Source organism: Zingiber officinale, chromosome 9B (genome assembly GCF_018446385.1).
Source record: "Zingiber officinale cultivar Zhangliang chromosome 9B, Zo_v1.1, whole genome shotgun sequence".
NCBI classification, from domain to species: Eukaryota; Viridiplantae; Streptophyta; class Magnoliopsida; order Zingiberales; family Zingiberaceae; genus Zingiber; species Zingiber officinale.
Window position 1 is genome coordinate 90,144,024 of NC_056003.1, and position 5,835 is coordinate 90,149,858.

Below are 5,835 nucleotides of genomic sequence, written 5' to 3' on the forward strand. Positions count from 1 at the left end.
TCTCTCTATCTCAGTCTCAGCAATAGACTCTCTCTAAGTCTCAATGATAGACTTGCTCTCAGTCTCGGCGACATACTCCTTCTCAGTCTTAGTAACAAACTTCCTCTCTCAGCATAGGATCCCAACATCGTGTTGGTCCTCGGTCGACAGGCAAGAGGGGGTGAATTGCCGTAAAAAAGCAAACGGACCTTTCTCGAAATGTATAGCTTGATTAAAACAATCACTTTATTAGAGTATACTAAAATGCATAAATTAACACTACAAGAAAATTGAGCTTTTACAACACTTAAAAGACAACGTTTTTTTTAAAAAGCGTTGTCATTTTTTTGTTAACAACGCTTTTAGTGAAAAACGTTGTCTATTTCTTTATTTTTTTACTAATAGACAACACTTTTTAAAAAACTGTTGTCGTTTAGTGATTTTTATGGGTTAACGACAACACTTCTTGAAAAGCGTTGTCTATTATCATTTTTTTAGTGTTGTCTATTGTTAAGTTCTCGTCTAAATTAAATCTAGAATGATACAAACCGTTTGATCAAGTAAGGAGTTGAAAAACCCTTAGGTTTCACTCACTTGCACCCACCTATCTTCCGAAAACCTAACCCCTCTCACAACTTCGATCATCTCTCGCCTTCTCCATCACTGCCGGCGTCCCTCATTCTCTTCCTCTACCCGATTGGGAGAGGACAGGCTCCCTCTTCCGCCTCCATCTCATCTACAGCCGACGCTAATGCACACAATAGGAGCTTCATCCCAGAATCCGCAGGTCATCTCATCTCCTCTACCATCTTCCTCGCCGTTGATGGCAAGGTCTTCTCACAGAGCTTCCAGATCTGAAAGCCATCTCACGGTGCCTTCATCTTTAACCCACAGCTTCTTCCAATTGGGAGAGGCGCCACCACCGAACTCTACATCACCCTCTCCTGATTAGTAGAGGTTTCTTCGCCACCACTAGTTTCCTTCCACCTCTCCATTTCGGATTTGAAGAGTAAAGCTTCAGCACTAGACAGCAGCCCCTCTCCTCTTCGGATTTGAAGAGGAGAGTTCTTATCTGAACTTATCGTTTGACTGGAAGACCAACTCACATCGTAAACTATTTTTGCTATTTTTTAATCACCTGTAATCGTTTTATCAGTGTAGATGCTGCCATGTTATTTCTAGATAGGTTAAGTGAATTGGTTTTCTTGATTGAAATTGGCTATGACTGGACGTTGCTTTGGCAGAATTAGCACTGACACACCCAATTCGGCTAGGTTTGGCCCTAAATTTGTCGGTCTATTCTAGGATGAGATTTTGAATTCGCCAGACAAGTCTTGTTCTCTTGCCAAGAAGGTAAGCTCATCAGAGTATGCTTGCCCTTTTCTTTCTTAGATTCTTGTTTAGGTGATATGTACCAACAGAAGAAAGTTAGTTATGAAATTCTGGTTTAGATGCATTTTCAAACTTAGAAATAGTTGGCGTGATCTTGCTGGGATAGCTTTTTCATAGATCCCTGAAAAGTTGGTGGAATTTTCCTTCATTTTCTAGTTGAAACATTTAATTAAGTTCGGAATATGTAAGTTTCAAAGAGCTTTCATGATAGAGTTGGAACCAAACCCAAAAAAAATAAAAATTAGAGTAGCAACTTAATAATTAACCTTGCTACAGAGACACCTTTTCCTCTGTTCTTTTTTTTATCAGAAATATCTAGGGATTTGTCTTGACAGTCTTATTGATATTATCTTTATATCTTATATGCCAATATGCAGTTTGTTTTGGCCTTCACAATTATGTGGGGATTCTCTTTGATACTTCTCTTGATATATCTGTTTGTGATATGACATTTTCTCTTTTGTTAGCCAACTCATGAGTAGCATTTCCTCTCTAAATGAACATGTTATTTCTATTATTCTAACATGCTGTATGAAAATTTATTTGGATTGTAATGACATCCTTTTTTGTTCTTGACTTCTTATCCAGCATTGATGTATGTTCGACAATTCGAACTTAATGCCCATATTGCATCCCCTAGCTTGTCTTCCTATAGATGTTTTTCCTATTTGTAGGCAGTTAGAAATTTCTACTTGGTTCCTTTCTAAAGCAAGTTAAGAAATGAAGCTACCTGTGCACTCTATGAGGTTTCATGAATTTAGGCAGTCTATTCCACCAACTGAGTTTTTAACCATTGTTTTTTTGGCCCTTTCCTAGCATGCATATTAGTGGATGTATTCCTAGTATGCAATGTAAAACTTAAAATAAAATATCCTTCTTTGAGAATAAGTTCTCTTTTCATATTATGATAAATTAATAACACAAATTCCTACTTACATGTGGTCTTATACCATCAAATTTTCTACTTAGCAATTCTGGTATTTGAACATGGATTAACTCTTCTTGTGTATCACTTCTAAAGGACATCATATCACAGGTAAATTCTAAAGGATACGTTTGATATGCTTGTTTAAGTTGATTACATATGATTTTTCTTCTTCATTGCAACTTTTATGTGAGATATAAATTTTCAGTAATATATATATTCTGCATTGATTTTATGTGAGATATAAATTTTCAGTAATATGTATATTCTGCATTGTTGATAACACACATGTCAAGCATACAATTTTTACTTTAAGCCTCTTCTCAAGTGCAACGAGAAAGCCACATATAAACATAGCTAAGTGATGCTCAAAATTGCTTGCATGATGCTCTTTGAGGAGACATTGATAAGCGAAGAGGAGGAAGAAGCACTACTTGATCAGAATATGGAGGATCAAGATGCAGAATATAGAAAAATAAAAGTCCATGGCTGCATATATCAAGAGAGAGGTTCGTCATCATTTATCTCCATTCTCTTAGAAAATTGCATGGGCCTAATAACTTTTCTTTTTTGTTAAAATTTGTTTGAAAGCGGAGAGTTCTCAAATAAATCTAATAACTTTGAATGATTGGTAAGAATGTTGGATATGTATCTGTGAGAAAAAAGAGTTCTTTAATGAATCCAAACTTACGTGTTGCTTAAGTATTTTTACCTTAAGTTTTTTTATCTTTTACTGATCTATGTTTGTTTTCTTTGATACACAGGTTTGTTCTGCCTTGGTGCAACTTATAGAAGTTCGACCATCATTCCTAGAGGTATATAAAAAAAATTATTTGGTATTTAGATGGATTTGTTCATATTTCTATTGATTGCCCATATTGGTTGTGTGCTTTTGCATTCTATCTTAGACGAACATCACAATGGGAAGATGTTGTGGAATTCTAAAATAGTAGCATCAACATTTCTGCTAGCACAACCATGACATGGTAGCACATAGTGAAATGTGGATGTTGATTATATAAGATATTGTACATTAAGCCATGAATTTGTTCTCCTTTTTTGGTTTATTAGTTATGTTGTGTTATTTGTTGATTTAATGCTAAGTAAATTGTCATGATTCCTACTTCAGAATCTAAGAGTTTATAGAATCTACTAGAGATATTGTTGTTGTTCCATTTTTGTGGGTCATCAAGACTAACTTACACTTTGTCTTGAATCTTTCATGTGCAGTGCCTTTTCAGATATTTTGAAGGTGAATGGAGGTATTCAAAAACTCCAGCTAAATAGCTCGGGCATGGATGATTACAGGAGCAATAACTACATGCTATGTGGCACTGCATCCGAACCTCATGGGTGTGATTGGGAAGTACTTCGACGAAGAACTATCAAGAAGGCTTTGGGATTTAAGTGAGAATATGGTTAAAGTCAATGAGTAAAGAACATTCAAGTCAAGAGGATAAGTAGCATCTATAAAGATCCTTTAAGTTCATGCAATAAGATGTAGACGATAGAAGTAGTTTTCAGTGTCTCCTAATTAAAATTTCTTTGTATGCAAGTAATTATGCTTGTTATAAAGTGTATGGATGATAATTTATATATTTATCTTGGTTGTTTATTTAATAATATGTCATTGATTGAAGTAGATTCATTTTCATTTATCTTTTATTTGTCTTTGGTATTAAAAGATAATAGTTTAAAACCTCTTGGATAATGCTTTTTTATGTGTTGTGAAACTGTTGTCTTTGCTAAAGAGGACAACGCTTTTTATGCGTTGTCTTTAAAAAAGACAACGCTTTTTATGCATTGTCTTTAAAAAAGACAACGCTTTTTATGCATTGTCTTTGTAAAAAACAACAACGCTTTTAAAGAGTTGCAAAAGCGTTATCTTTTCTACAAACGATAACGCTTTTAAAGCGTTGTCTTTGAGCATACTTTTAACAACAGTGCTTTTAACAACGCTTTTTCAACCATATAGACAACACTTTTAAAGCGTTAAGTCTATTAGCTTTTTTCTTGTAGTGTAAAAGACACTACCGATTTTTTATTGGGTTATAACTGAGGAGGTTGTTAATTCAAGATGTTAAAAGCACTAATCAAATTCTCCTTTTGTCATAAGCGGAGAAGCCTCTTATAAGTGTTGGAAGTACAGAACTTGGAAATAAAGATGTAGTTCGAAGTACAGAAACTGTTGTCTGGAACTACTAAGACCAGGGCTCTATTTATTAGCTGCTGGTTGAATCTAACCATTTACTAAGATGGCAGCTCCGGGCGCCTGGAAGGGCTCCGGGCACCTAGATGTGAATAAAACTTTATCCACATCGCAATAGCTTGCAACGACTGGTGTTGATAAAACTTATTTGGTCTGGGTGCCTGGAACAGCTCTTGGCGCCGGGCTGCCTTCGACAAGGGCGTATTGAGGAGCTGCCCGAGTTACCTTGGGCGATCTGGTTGCTCGGACGCTCTGGGCGCTCAGACCAATCTAGGCTCCAGGATGGTCCAAGCGTTCGTGTAGTCAACTTCTTGTTGACTGTCCAGTTTTTCCTCCGTTCGCTTGGGTGATTTCGGTCATCCAGAATAGGGCTTACTTGATCTCATTTTCTTGCATTCTCCTTGAGCAAGCTTCCACTCCGGCTTCTCGTCCCTAAAAAATGTTATGCGTATCTTTCTTGTCTGCCAGCATACTCTTCCAAAGCACCTCGTCCCTCGAACGCACCGAACTCATCGACTCTCTCCTGTGTCATCTTTTTCACTAGCTGCGTCTTTCGCTTAACTTTCTCTGCTCCTAAGTTCCTGCACACTTAGACACAAGACATCAAACACACATAAGACCTAACTCTAACTCGGTTGACCACATTAAAACTATTTCGGGGTACCTACAATATTCCCCTTTTGATATGCATCAATCCGAGTTAGAAATATGATAAACATAGTTTTAATAAAATGATAATCAAATCTGAAATTTTGTAAATTATAAAATTACAAATATAGCCTCTCCCTAGACTTAAGTTCTCATCTCACATTCTCCCCCCTTTGATCACATCAAAAATAAAGTATGCAAAAAATAAAGTTAAAAAATTTAAACTTTTTTTAAGCATTAAGGCAACAGAATTCAAAGTAAAAAAAATTTAAAAATTATTTTTTTCTAAAAATCTGAATTTCTGTGATTTAATAATGATAATTGTAAATTTAATTTAAAAATAATTTTAACATTTCAAAAAATTTTAAAATTTTTTCTTCTAGTTCAACAGAAGTATATGAATATGTAGAAATATTTTCACAAAAAATTTATAAGTATTTTAGAACAAAGAAATTATTTTGCACAAAAATATAGTTTTTGCAAATTAAATTTTAAAAATTCATTTTTATTCAAATAAATCTCCAAATTTTTCTAAGTATTGAGAACAGAATGTACAACTAATGAAAAATTAAAAATTTCAAGAATAAGTTTTCAAGACTTTTTAGTTTTAAAAATAAAATTTTTGATAAATAATTCATAAAAAAATTATTATTTATCAAAAAAAATATTTTCAAACAGAAAT

The 5,835-nt window shown here is 34.6% G+C and overlaps 1 long non-coding RNA gene across 3 annotated transcripts; it reads left to right on the plus strand.

Annotated features, from left to right (window-relative positions):
• Window positions 1–539: 539 nt before the first annotated feature.
• On the plus strand, window positions 540–3,916 carry LOC122024591. 3 transcript variants are annotated; one of them, XR_006123468.1, is made up of 5 exons: window positions 540–1,088; window positions 1,224–1,332; window positions 2,697–2,805; window positions 3,061–3,111; window positions 3,527–3,916. It is a non-coding gene; the product is annotated as an uncharacterized LOC122024591 (long non-coding RNA). The 3 variants fall into 3 exon arrangements; XR_006123467.1 differs by having other exon boundaries at window positions 540–1,332; XR_006123469.1 differs by lacking the exon at window positions 1,224–1,332.
• The last annotated feature ends 1,919 nt before the right edge of the window (window positions 3,917–5,835 follow it).